Raw genomic sequence first — 13,303 nt, 5'->3', positions numbered from 1 at the left:
GCCAGGCGGTTAAGCCAAGCATTATCAGGCCAGGCGGTTAAGCCAAGCATCATTATCAGGCCAGGCGGTTAAGCCAAGCATCATTATCAGGCCAGGCGGTTAAGCCAATCATCATTATCAGGCCAGGCGGTTAAGCCAAGCAGATTATCAGGCCAGGCGGTTAAGCCAAGCATCATTATCAGGCCAGGCGGTTAAGCCAAGCGCATTATCAGGCCAGGCGGTTAAGCCAAGCATCATTATCAGGCCAGGCGGTTAAGCCAAGCGCATCATTATCAGGCCAGGCGGTTAAGCCAAGCGCATCATTATCAGGCCAGGCGGTTAAGCCAAGCATCATTATCAGGCCAGGCGGTTAAGCCAAGCATCATTATCAGGCCAGGCGGTTAAGCCAAGCGTCCTTATCAGGCCAGGCGGTTAAGCCAAGAGACTTTATCAGGCCAGGTGGTTAAGCCAAGCGACTTATCAGGCCAGGCAGTTAAGCCAAGCGTCATTATCAGGCCAGGCGGTTAAGCCAAGCGTCATTATCAGGCCAGGCGGTTAAGCCAAGCGTCATTATAGGCCAGGCGGTTAAGCCAAGCATCATTATCAGGCCAGGCGGTTAAGCCAAGCATCATTATCAGGCCAGGCGGTTAAGCCAAGCATCATTATCAGGCCAGGCGGTTAAGCCAAGCATCATTATCAGGCCAGGCGGTTAAGCCAAGCATCATTATCAGGCCAGGCGGTTAAGCCAAGCATCATTATCAGGCCAGGCGGTTAAGCCAAGCGTCATTATCAGGCCAGGCGGTTAAGCCAAGCATCATTATCAGCCAAATGGTTAAGCCAAGCATCCTTATCAGGCCAGGCGGTTAAGCCAAGAGACTTTATCAGGCCAGGTGGTTAAGCCAAGTGGCCTTATCAGGCCCGGCGGTTAAGCCAAGCGCCCTTATCAGGCCATGCGTTTAAGCCAAGTGGCCTTATCAGGCCAGGCGTTTAAGCCAAGCGGCATTATCAGGCCAGGCGATTAGCGGCCTTATCAGGCCAGGCGGTTAAGCCAAGCGCCTTATCAGGCCAGGCGATTAAGCCAAGGGCGACTTATCAGGCCAGGCGGTTAAGCCAAGCATCATTATCAGGCCAGGCGGTTAAGCCAAGCGTCATGATCAGGCCAGGCGGTTAAGCCAAGCATCATTATCAGGCCAGGCGGTTAAGCCAAGCATCATTATCAGGCCAGGCGGTTAAGCCAAGCATCATTATCAGGCCAGGCGGTTAAGCCAAGCATCATCATCAGGCCAGGCGGTTAAGCCAAGCATCATTATCAGGCCAGGCGGTTAAGCCAAGCATCATTATCAGGCCAGGCGGTTAAGCCAAGCATCATTATCAGGCCAGGCGGTTAAGCCAAGCGACTTATCAGGCCAGGTGGTTAAGCCAAGCGACTTATCAGGCCAGGCAGTTAAGCCAAGCGTCATGATCAGGCCAGGCGGTTAAGCCAAGCATCATTATCAGGCCAGGCGGTTAAGCCAAGCATCATTATCAGGCCAGGCGGTTAAGCCAAGCATCATTATCAGGCCAGGCGGTTAAGCCAAGCATCATTATCAGGCCAGGCGGTTAAGCCAAGCATCATTATCAGGCCAGGCGGTTAAGCCAAGCATCATTATCAGGCCAGGCGGTGAAGCCAAGCGTCTTATCAGGCCAGGCGGTTAAGCCAAGTCATTATCAGGCCAGGCGGTTAAGCCAAGCCATTATCAGGCCAGGCGGTTAAGCCAAGCATCATTATCAGGCCAGGCGGTTAAGCCAAGCATCATTATCAGGCCAGGCGGTTAAGCCAAGCATCATTATCAGGCCAGGCGGTTAAGCCAAGCGTCATTATCAGGCCAGGCGGTTAAGCCAAGCGGCCTTATCAGGCCAGGCGGTTAAGCCAAGCATCATTATCAGGCCAGGCGGTTAAGCCAAGCATCATTATCAGGCCAGGCGGTTAAGCCAAGCATCATTATCAGGCCAGGCGGTGAAGCCAAGCATCATTATCAGGCCAGGCGGTTAAGCCAAGCATCATTATCAGGCCAGGCGGTTAAGCCAAGCACCATTATCAGGCCAGGCGGTTAAGCCAAGCATTATCATCAGGCCAGGCGGTTAAGCCAAGCATCATTATCAGGCCAGGCGGTGAAGCCAAGCATCATTATCAGGCCAGGCGGTTAAGCCAAGCATCATTATCAGGCCAAACGGTTAAGCCAAGCGTCCTTATCAGGCCAGGCGGTGAAGCCAAGAGACTTATCAGGCCAGGTGGTTAAGCCAAGTCCTTATCAGGCCAGGCGGTTAAGCCAAGCAGATTATCAGGCCAGGTGGTTAAGCCAAGCCTTATCAGGCCATGGCATTTAAGCCAAGCGGCCTTATCAGGCCAGGCGGTTAAGCCAAGCGGCCTTATCAGGCCAGGCGTTAAGCCAAGCGGCCTTATCAGGCCAGGCGGTTAAGCCAAGCGTCATTATCAGGCCAGGCGGTTAAGCCAAGCATCATTATCAGCCAGGCGGTTAAGCCAAGCATCATTATCAGGCCAGGCGGTTAAGCCAAGCATTATCATCAGGCCAGGCGGTTAAGCCAAGCATCATTATCAGGCCAGGCGGTGAAGCCAAGCATCATTATCAGGCCAGGCGGTTAAGCCAAGCATCATTATCAGGCCAAACGGTTAAGCCAAGCGTCCTTATCAGGCCAGGTGGTTAACCAAGTGGCCTTATCAGGCCCGGTTAAGCCAAGCGCCCATATCAGGCCAGGCGTTAAGCCAAGCGGCCTATCAGGCCAGGCGGTTAAGCCAAGCGGCATTATCAGGCCAGGCGATTAGCGGCCTTAAGGCCAAGCTATTAGCGGCCTTATCAGGCCAGGCGGTTAAGCCAAGCTCCTTATCAGGCCAGGTGGTTAAGCCAAGCATCATTATCAGGCCAGGCGGTTAAGCCAAGCATCATTATCAGGCCAGGCGGTTAAGCCAAGCATCATTATCAGGCCAGGCGGTTAAGCCAAGCATCATTATCAGGCCAGGCGGTTAAGCCAAGCATCATTATCAGGCCAGGCGGTTAAGCCAGGCATCATTATCAGGCCAGGCGGTTAAGCCAAGCATCATTATCAGGCCAGGTGGTTAAGCCAAGCATCATTATCAGGCCAGGCGGTTAAGCCAAGCACCATATCAGGCCAGGCGGTTAAGCCAAGCATCTTATCAGGCCAGGCGTTAAGCCAAGGGTCCTTATCAGGCCAGGCGGTTAAGCCAAGAGACTTTATCAGGCCAGGCGGTTAAGCCAAGCGGCCTTATCAGGCCAGGCGTTTAAGCCAAGCGGCCTTATCAGGCCAGGCGGTTAAGCCAAGCGGTCTTATCAGGCCAGGCTGTTAAGCCAAGCGGCCTTATCAGGCCAGGCGGTTAAGCCAAGCGTCATTATCAGGCCAGGCGGTTAAGCCAAGCATCATTATCAGGCCAGGCGGTTAAGCCAAGCATCATTATCAGGCCAGGCGGTTAAGCCAAGCATCATCATCAGGCCAGGCGGTTAAGCCAATCATCATTATCAGGCCAGGCGGTGAAGCCAAGCATTATTATCAGGCCAGGCGGTTAAGCCAAGCATCATTATCAGGCCAGGCGGTTAAGCCAAGCGTCCTTATCAGGCCAGGCGGTTAAGCCAAGAGACTTTATCAGGCCAGGTGGTTAAGCCAAGTGGCCTTATCAGGCCCGGCGGTTAAGCCAAGCGCATATCAGGCCAGGCGTTAAGCCAAGCGGCCTTATCAGGCCAGGCGTGTAAGCCAAGCGGCATTATCAGGCCAGGCGATTAGCGGCCTTATCAGGCCAGGCTATTAGCGGCCTTATCAGGCCAGGCGGTTAAGCCAAGCTGCCTTATCAGGCTAGGTGGTTAAGCCGGGCGACTTTATCAGGCCAAGCGGTTAAGCCAAGCGTCATGATCAGGCCAGGCGGTTAGCCAAGCGTCATTATCAGGCCAGGTGGTTAAGCCAAGCGCCATTATCAGGCCATGGCATTTAAGCCAAGCGGCCTTATCAGGCCAGGCGGTTAAGCCAAGCGGCCTTATCAGGCCAGGCTGTTAAGCCAAGCGGCCTTATCATGCAGGCGGTTAAGCCAAGCATCATTATCAGGCCAGGCGGTTAAGCCAAGAGACTTATCAGGCCAGGCGGTTAAGCCAAGCGTCATGATCAGGCCAGGCGGTTAAGCCAAGACTTTATCAGGCCAGGTGGTTAAGCCAAGCGCCATTTATAGGCCATGCATTTAAGCCAAGCGGCCTTATCAGGCCAGGCGTTTAAGCCAAGCGGCCTTATCAGGCCAGGCTGTTAAGCCAAGCGGCCTTATCAGGCCAGGCGGTTAAGCCAAGCGTCATTATCAGGCCAGGCGGTTAAGCCAAGAGACTTTATCAGGCCAAGCGGTTAAGCCAAGCGTCATGATCAGGCCAGGCGGTTAAGCCAAGAGACTTTATCAGGCCAGGTGGTTAAGCCAAGCGCCATTTATAGGCCAGCATTTAAACCAAGCGGCATTATCAGGCCAGGCGGTTTAAGCCAAGCGGCCTTATCAGGCCAGGCGGTTAAGCCAAGCGGCCTTATGAGGCCAGGCGGTTAAGCCAAGCGTCATTATCAGGCCAGGCGGTTAAGCCAAGCATCATTATCAGGCCAGGCGGTTAAGCCAAGCATCATTATCAGGCCAGGCGGTTAAGCCAAGCATTATCATCAGGCCAGGCGGTTAAGCCAAGCATCATTATCAGGCCAGGCGGTTAAGCCAAGCACTATTATCAGGCCAGGCGGTTAAGCCAAGCATCATTATCAGGCCAAACTGTTAAGCCAAGCGTCCTTATCAGGCCAGGCAGGTTAAGCCAAGAGACTTTATCAGGCCAGGTGGTTAAGCCCAAGTGGCCTTATCAGGCCCGCGGTTAAGCCAAGCGCCCATATCAGGCCATGCGTTTAAGCCAAGCGGCCTAATTAGGCCAGGCGTTTAAGCCAAGCGGCATTATCAGGCCAGGCGATTAGCGGCCTTATCAGGCCAGGCTATTAGCGGCCTTATCAGGCCAGGCGGTTAAGCCAAGCTGCCTTATCAGGCTAGGTGGTTAAGCCGGGCGACTTTATCAGGCCAAGCGGTTAAGCCAAGCGTCATTATCAGGCCAGGCGTGAAGCCAAGCGTCCTTATCAGGCCAGGCGGTTAAGCCAAGCGACTATCAGGCCAGGCGGTTAAGCCAAGCATCATTATCAGGCCAGGCGGTTAAGCCAAGCGTCATGATCAGGCCAGGCGGTTAAGCCAAGTGTCATGACCAGGCCAGGCGGTTAAGCCAAGCATCATTATCAGGCCAGGTGGTTAAGCCAAGCATCATTATCAGGCCAGGCGGTGAAGCCAAGCATCATTATCAGGCCAGGCGGTTAAGCCAAGCATCATTATCAGGCCAGGCGGTTAAGCCAAGCATCATTATCAGGCCAGGCTGTTAATCCAAGCATCATCATCAGGCCAGGCGGTTAAGCCAAGCATCATTATCAGGCCAGGCGGTTAAGCCAAGCATCATTATCAGGCCAGGCTTTAAGCCAAGCATCATTATCAGGCCAGGCGGTTAAGCCAAGCGTCCTTATCAGGCCAGGCGGTTAAGCCAAGAGACTTTATCAGGCCAGGTGGTTAAGCCAAGCATCATTATCAGGCCAGGCGGTGAAGCCAAGCAACATTATCAGGCCAGGCGGTTAAGCCAAGCATCATTATCAGGCCAGGCGGTTAAACCAAGCATCATTATCAGGCCAGGCGGTTAAGACAACATCATTATCAGGCCAGGCGGTTAAGCCAAGCGTCCTTATCAGGCCAGGCGGTTAAGCCAAGAGACTTTATCAGGCCAGGCGGTTAAGCCAAGCATCATTATCAGGCCAGGCGGTGAAGCCAAGCAACATTATCAGGCCAGGCGGTTAAGCCAAGCATCATTATCAGGCCAGGCGGTTAAGGCAAGCATCATGATCAGGCCAGGCGGTTAAGCCAGGCATCATTATCAGGCCAGGCGGTGAAGCCAAGCATCATTATCAGGCTAGGCGGTTAAGCCAAGCATTATTATAGGCAGGCGGTTAAGCCAAGCGTCCTTATCAGGCCAGGCGGTTAAGCCAAGAGACTTTATCAGGCCAGGTGGTTAATCCAAGCGACTATCAGGCCAGGCAGTGATGCCAAGTGTCATGATCAGGCCAGGCGGTTAAGCCAAGCGTCATGATCAGGCCAGGCGGTTAAGCCAAGTGTTATCAGGCCAGGCGGTTAAGCCAAGCATCATTATCAGGCCAGGCGGTTAAGCCAAGCATCATTATCAGGCCAGGCGGTGAAGCCAAGCATCATTATCAGGCCAGGCGGTTAAGCCAAGCATCATTATCAGGCCAGGCGGTTAAGCCAAGCATCATTATCAGGCCAGGCGGTTAAGCCAAGCATCATTATCAGGCCAGGCGGTTAAGCCAAGCGTCATTATCAGGCCAGCGGTTAAGCCAAGCATCATTATCATGCCAAATGGTTAAGCCAAGCATCCTTATTAGGCCAGGCGGTTAAGACAAGAGACTTTATCAGGCCAGGTGGTTAAGCCAAGTGGCCTTATCAGGCCCGGCGGTTAAGCCAAGCGCCCATTATCAGGCCATGCGTTTAAGCCAAGTGGCCTTATCAGGCCAGGCGTTTAAGCCAAGCGGCCTTATCAGGCCAGGCGATTGGCGGCCTTATCAGGCCAGGCGGTTAAGCCAAGCGGCCTTATCAGGCCAGGCGATTAAGCCGGGCGACTTTATCAGGCCAGGCGGTTAAGCCAAGCATCATTATCAGGCCAGGCGGTTAAACCAAGCGTCATGATCAGGCCAGGCGGTTAAGCCAAGCATCATTATTAGGCCAGGCTGTTAAGCCAAGCATCATCATCAGGCCAGGCGGTTAAGCCAAGCATCATTATCAGGCCAGGCGGTGAAGCCAAGCATCATTATCAGGCCAGGCGGTGAAGCCAAGCATCATTATCAGGCCAGGTGGTCAAGCCAAGCATCATTATCAGGCCAAACGGTTAAGCCAAACGTCCTTTTCTGGCCAGGATGTTAAGCCAAGAGACTTTATCAGGCCAGGTGGTTAAGCCAAGTGGCCCATATCAGGCCCGGCGGTTAAGCCAAGCGCCCTTATCAGGCCATGCGTTTAAGCCAAGCGCCCTTATCAGGCCAGGCGTTTAAGCCAAGCGACCTTATCAGGCCAGGCGGTTAAGCCGGGCAACTTTATTAGGCCAGGCGGTTAAGCCAAGCGTCATTATCAGGCCATGCGGTGAAGCCAAGCGTCATGATCAGGCCAGGCGGTTAAGCCAAGCGTTATTATCAGGCCAGGCAGTGAAGCCAAGCATCATTATCAGGCCAGGCGGTTAAGCCAAGCGACTATCAGGCCAGGCGGTTAAGCCAAGCGTCATGATCAGGCCAGGCAGTGAAGCCAAGCGTCATGATCAGGCCAGGCGGTTAAGCCAAGCGTCATGATCAGGCCAGGCGGTTAAGCCAAGTGTCATTACCAGGCCTGGCAGTTAAGCCAAACATCATTATCAGGCCAGGCGGTTAAGCCAAGCGTCTTCATAAGGCCTGGCGGTGAAGCCCAACGTCGTCATGAGTCCGGGCGGTGAAGCCAATCATTTTTGTTTTCCATCCATATAAGACTGCCTATTCATCAGTACATGAAGAGGCCAAGTTTCATCTCCTGCATAGCTAAAAGAAAATATTCTTTTCACAGAACTAAAAAAAATATATCTCAAAAAATAATGTTCCTTTCAAAACAAAAGTAAAAAGACAACCCTCCATTTGGAGCCATCTGTTGAACACCTCTCCAAGCTGATCTTCCTTGAAGAGACGCAGCTTCCTTCCCCAGCTGAACTATCTTGAGGCAACCTATAAGGACTTTCCTGCATCCTAGAAGAATCCCAGCTTCATCCCTCTGCAGAGCCGGTCTTCTAGATTATTCCCCCAGAACCACCCGAAGGTTGGTATCCAAAAGAATAGACCTAGATATCCGACCATTTGTACACTTGACAAACGTCTTGTACTCGTTCACCAAGGTACATAGCATACAGAATCCGCTAGGTCTCTTCCTTCTGCATCGCCAGTCCTCCAGGTTATTCCAAGCATCGTTCAATTTGGAGAGTTGAGCATTGCGTCCCTCAAGCCGGTTGGTCCTTCCTCTTCACTTCCAAATCCGTCAACTGGATCCAACATCAATCCAGATTTTCATATTCCATATCCTGGTTTGAAGCGTCCAACTAATGTTCCTTCAAGGTCATCTTGATTAATTTTCTTTTTTTTAGCTGCTTCTCCTCCTCCTCTAAGCTGCTGATTTTTGTTTTGATATTTTTTTGGATTTTTTTATTTTTATATTTTTTGGGGATATTTTCTTTTTTATTTTTCTATTCACGATCAAACTTCTTACCTCCTGATTTTAGGTCTCAACGTCTGTAAGAACTCTTCTATTGTTCTTTTCGGTCTGTCCTGGTCTTGGGGATTGTTAGGTCCCATATTGCCTCTATGCTTTTTACGACGTCCCAGAGTTCGGTTTCTGGGCAGTCCCGGAATGTGCTTTTCTGAAGGCATATTCCGGGCTTTATTTCTGGGTCCTCTTTCTTCTGTTCTTCCGTCATCGTCTTGATATGATGATTCATTATTTTGATTATGGTTATAAATTATTTCTTCATCATCATCATCATCTGCGCACTTTTCTTTTCTTTCCTCCTTTTCCTTCTTCTTTCCTTTCCGTTTTCTAGTCTTTTGTTTGCGCTTTTTGTTTTCCTTTTTTTACGAGATCCCAAGCCTCGGCCAATGTATCAGCCTGGCCGTTATCTATCTTGTTTTTCATCTTTCCAATCTGTTTAGGGGAACACCTCAACAACAAATACAAGCTGGTTACCTTCTCAAAGGCGGCTACTGCGCCCTTGTAACCTGCCTTTTCTAGGCTCTCAAAACTCCCGTATTCATCAACGAACCTTTGAACGAAGGACTCATAGGCCGATATGGCTACTTCCTTGGTTTTGTTTAGAGAAATTCCGAAAAACTCATAGGGATTGTCGGCTTTTTCTATGTGATCAAGCCACTTCAGAAGCATTCGCTTCTGTTTCCTGGTTAGTGTGTGGCATTTCGGTGGTGCAGGTTCCTCCTCCTCCTCCTCCTCCTCCTCTTCTTCTTCTTCTTCTTCTCTTCCTCCTCATTATCATCTTCCTCCTCCTCCTCATCATGCATCAGCATCTTCCCTCCTCCTCCTCTCTCATCATCATCATCATCATCTTCTTCCGGCCTCCTCCTCCTCCTCCTCATCATCATCAGCATCATCATCATCCTCCTCCTCCTCATGCATCATCATCATCGCCTCCGCCTCCTCCTCCTCTATCATCATCATCATCAGCAGCCTCCGCCGGCCTCCTCAGCAGCTCTGCTCGCAGCCTCCTCCTCCTCCGCAGCATCAGCATCATCATCTCATCCGCCTCCTCCTCCTCCTCTCTCTCATCATCATCATCATCCTCCTCCTCCTCCTCGCTCATCATCAGCATCCTCCTCCTCCTCTCCTCCTCCTCCTCATCATCATCATCATCTTCCTCCTCCTCCTCCTCCTCCTCATCATCATCATCATCTTCCTCCTCCTCCTCCTCATCATCATCATCATCTTCCTCCTCCTCCTCCTCATCATCATCATCATCTCTCCTCCTCCTCCTCATCATCATCATCTTCCTCCTCCTCCTCCTCCTCCTCCTCTCATCATCATCATCATCATCTTCCTCCTCCTCCTCTCTCCTCCTCATCATCATCATCATTCCTCCTCCTCCCATCATCATCATCATCATCATCTCCTTATCATCATCATCATCATCTTCTTCTTCCTCCTCCTCCTCCTCCTCCTCATCATCATCATCATCATCATCACCTTCCTCCTCCTCTTCCTCCTCCTCCTCATCATCATCATCATCATCTTCCTCCTCCTCCTCCTCCTCCTTCATCATCATCATCATCATCATCTTCCTCCTCCTCCTCCTCCTCCTTCTTATCATCATCATCATCATCATCTTCCTCCTCCTCCTCCTCATCATCATCATCATCATCATCCTCCTCTTCCTCCTTCCCCTTCTCCCCCATTTGAAGGTTCTCATTTACAATAAGTTCAGTTTTTTTCAGTTGAGTCGTCGTCCTCCAGGTTAATATCCTCTTCCTTCTCCTGTTGGGGAATAGCTCTCAATGCTATTTCTTCTCTCTCCTCCTCAACCAGTGCTGTCAGGTCCTGGATCTTTTTCTCCAGGCCTTCCACTAGACCCAAAACCTTTTCCTTTTCCAGTTCAAGTCGGTCTTGCTTCTTAGAAGTCACGACTCTCTTCCAAGTCGGATATCCAAGAGAGGCCATTACAGCGCCACCGAAGGTGGCATTACCAACAGCCAGGTTAGTATCCTCCTCCTTCTCGTGTTCGGGAATAGCTCTCAATGTTGTTTCTCCTCTCTCCTTCTCCTCAACCACTGCAGTCAGGTCCTGGATCTTTTTCTCCAGGCCTTCCACTAGATCCAAAACCTTTTCCTTTTCCAGTCCAAGTCGAGCTTGCTTCTTAGAAGCCACGATTCTCTTCCAAGTCAGATATCCAAGGGAGGCTAGTAAAACGCCACCGAAGGTAGCATTACCAACAGCCAGAGTTGAGAAGTTGTCTCCTGACGCCATCGCCCCAAAGGGAAATCCATTCCCGATGAGGTTCTGCGGCAAAATTCCTTCCGGTAGAATATTGATAATTTTGGTCACTACTTTCTCAGCTGCAGTCGCTTTCAAAGCACTTACGAATTCTCGTACGTGAAACATGATTTATGTTACCCTCCTCACACCCGAGATGAGGCATACATACATACATACATATACCAAGACATTTCCCCCAATTTTGGGGGATAGCCGACACCAATAATGAAACAAAACAAAAAGGGGACCTCTACTCTCTACGTTCCTTCAGCCTAACCAGGGACTCAGCCGAGTTCAGCTGTTACTGCTAGGGTGCCACAGCCCAACCTCCCACATTATCCACCACAGATGAAGCTTCATAATGCTGAGTCCCCTACTGCTGCTACCTCCGCGGTCATCTAAGGCACCAGAGGAAGCAGCAGGGCCTACTGGAACTGCGTCACAATCGCTCGCCATTCATTCCTATTTCTAGCACGCTCTCTTGCCTCTCACATCTATCCTCCTATCACCCAGAGCTTTCTTCACACCATCCATCCACCCAAACCTTGGCCTTCCTCTTGTACTTCTCCCATCAACTCTTGCATTCATCACCTTCTTTAGCAGACAACCATTTTCCATTCTCTCAACATGGCCAAACCACCTCAACACATTCATATCCACTCTAGCCGCTAACTCATTTCTTACACCCGTTCTCTCCCTCACCACTTCGTTCCTAACCCTATCTACTCGAGATACACCAGCCATACTCCTTAGACACTTCATCTCAAACACATTCAATTTCTGTCTCTCCATCACTTTCATTCCCCACAACTCCGATCCATACATCACAGTTGGTACAATCACTTTCTCATATAGAACTCTCTTTACATTCATGCCCAACCCTCTATTTTTTACTACTCCCTTAACTGCCCCCAACACTTTGCAACCTTCATTCACTCTCTGACGTACATCTGCTTCCACTCCACCATTTGCTGCAACAATAGACCCCAAGTACTTAAACTGATCCACCTCCTCAAGTAACTCTCCATTCAACATGACATTCAACCTTACACCACTTTCCCTTCTCGTACATCTCATAACCTTACTCTTACCCACATTAACTCTCAACTTCCTTCTCTCACACACCCTTCCAAATTCTGTCACTAGTCGGTCAAGCTTCTCTTCTGTGTCTGCTACCAGTACAGTATCATCCGCAAACAACAACTGATTTACCTCCCATTCATGGTCATTCTCTCCTACCAGTTTTAATAAAAATAATAATAATAATATTAATTATGATATTAATAATAATAATATAAATAATAATAATAATAATAATAATAATAATAAAATGGTAGTTCTGTAATTCTCAGACGAGGGGAAACGCAGTTTAATGAGGAATTGTAGTGCAAGCACAAATCAAAACATCATCTTCATCCAATTACCTTTATTTCAACGTTTCGGACAATTTGTCCATCATCAGGTTCTGTAAAGTTAAAAACATACAGTGATACAAACAATAAAAAACATTGGTAAAAGACATAAGAAAAATAAGATAATTTAAAATTATAAATAGTACTTAAAACACTTTTCTGCTGAAAGCAGAGTTATCTAGGTTTAGTTTTGGTTGAATTTTTTCTATGTGAAATGTTTCTAATAATCTCAGCTCGGTCTCAAATCGAGCTTTACATATAATGCTAAAATCAAGATGATTAAAATTGGTGTTACACACTCCGTGGCAATGATCTCTTATAGAGGAATGAGAAGGCTTACCCAGCGGTAGAAGGGTCCTTCAACTAATGCCTCTATGTTCAAAGGTTCTGGTAGACAACAGTTTTGTCGAACTACCTACATATTCCGAACTACACTTCGGACACACAAATTTATAAACAACCATAGAACATAGTTCGCTAGATAACGACTCCTTGGACTTGAGTAAATTGCCTATCTTAAAATTATTGAAAAATACCATTCTAATATTTATATTTTTGAAGTAGGTTTTCGTTATGTGCTTAATTTTCCTTTCTATTATAGTATTAATTTTGTTCGATATGTAAGGAAATCGAAAATATATAATGTCTTTTACTTCACAAATTTGGGTATCAACAATATTGATTTTGTTAAGAAAAATTTGTACTTTTTTGTAAAATAAATTATCCTGGTAACCATTGTTGTTGAAGAATTCCTTTAAAAATGTAATTTCTTTATGAAAGTTAAAATAATTTGATGAAAGTTTATATGCTCTATTAATGAGAGTATTAATACTGTTCATTTTGTATCTTAAATTACACTCACTTAAAAAATTTAAACCAAGACCAGTAAAAGTGGGCTTCCTATAAACTTCCATATGTATTTTAAGGTCAGAAGTTTTAGTGACTAGTACGTCCAAAAAGGGCATTTTACCTTCGTTTTCTTCTTCCATGGTGAACTTGGTTTGAAGATTAAGTGGTTAAGTTGTTAGGCAATATGTAAAGGAACAGAGGTTGTTGAGTGATTGAGAGTAGGGGATAGCTGTTTAATGAAAAGTAATTCTAGGGTAGGTAGAGAATAGCTATTGGGTGATTGGGCTAGTATTTTGAAATTAGAATAGTTAATTAATTGCTTGCATTGTTGAGCGTGATTACGTATGGAAGAAAATTCTTTTTTATTTAAAATACAACCTGTACGGTGACTGACTCCTCTATGAGA

The sequence above is a fragment of the Palaemon carinicauda genome, chromosome 30, assembly GCF_036898095.1.
Source record: "Palaemon carinicauda isolate YSFRI2023 chromosome 30, ASM3689809v2, whole genome shotgun sequence".
NCBI lineage: Eukaryota > Metazoa > Arthropoda > Malacostraca > Decapoda > Palaemonidae > Palaemon > Palaemon carinicauda.
This window is presented reverse-complemented; position numbering follows the sequence as displayed.